This window comes from Ammospiza nelsoni, chromosome 26, assembly GCF_027579445.1.
Source record: "Ammospiza nelsoni isolate bAmmNel1 chromosome 26, bAmmNel1.pri, whole genome shotgun sequence".
NCBI lineage: Eukaryota > Metazoa > Chordata > Aves > Passeriformes > Passerellidae > Ammospiza > Ammospiza nelsoni.
The window spans coordinates 4521351-4521825 of NC_080658.1; positions in this window are offsets into that span (position 1 = coordinate 4521351).

Sequence of the window (475 nt, forward strand, 5' to 3'; positions counted from 1 at the left end):
CCAGGTCTCTCCTCTCTCAGGAGAGGATGGAGGTGGAAGAGTGTGGCCCCAAAAAGGGGCAGGTGCTGGCTGGGGACACTCTGGGAAGGTCCCTGTGCCTAAAAGATGGCACAGGGGACAGGCAGGACAGGCTCAAGGGCAGGCAGGAGGGTGGGAACACCCTGGAGGATCCCAGGGATCACCATGGTCATGGTGTGGGGACAAGCAGTGGCATTGGGGACAGGGGGAACAAAGAACCACAGCAGAGCCAGGATCACATCCCAACAAGCCAGACCCACCCCAGAGCCAACACTGAGCCACAGTCCCCCCAAAGGAAGGTCATGATGATCCAAGCAGCTCCTGGAGCAGCTCAGGGATGTTTACTGGGAAAAGCAGGAGCAGGCAGCAGCTCTTCCTGCGTGTGCTGAACTTTACAGAGTGCAGCCGTGCCCAGGCATAGGAACAGCCTGGGAAGAGCCACGGGATGTGCAGCAGC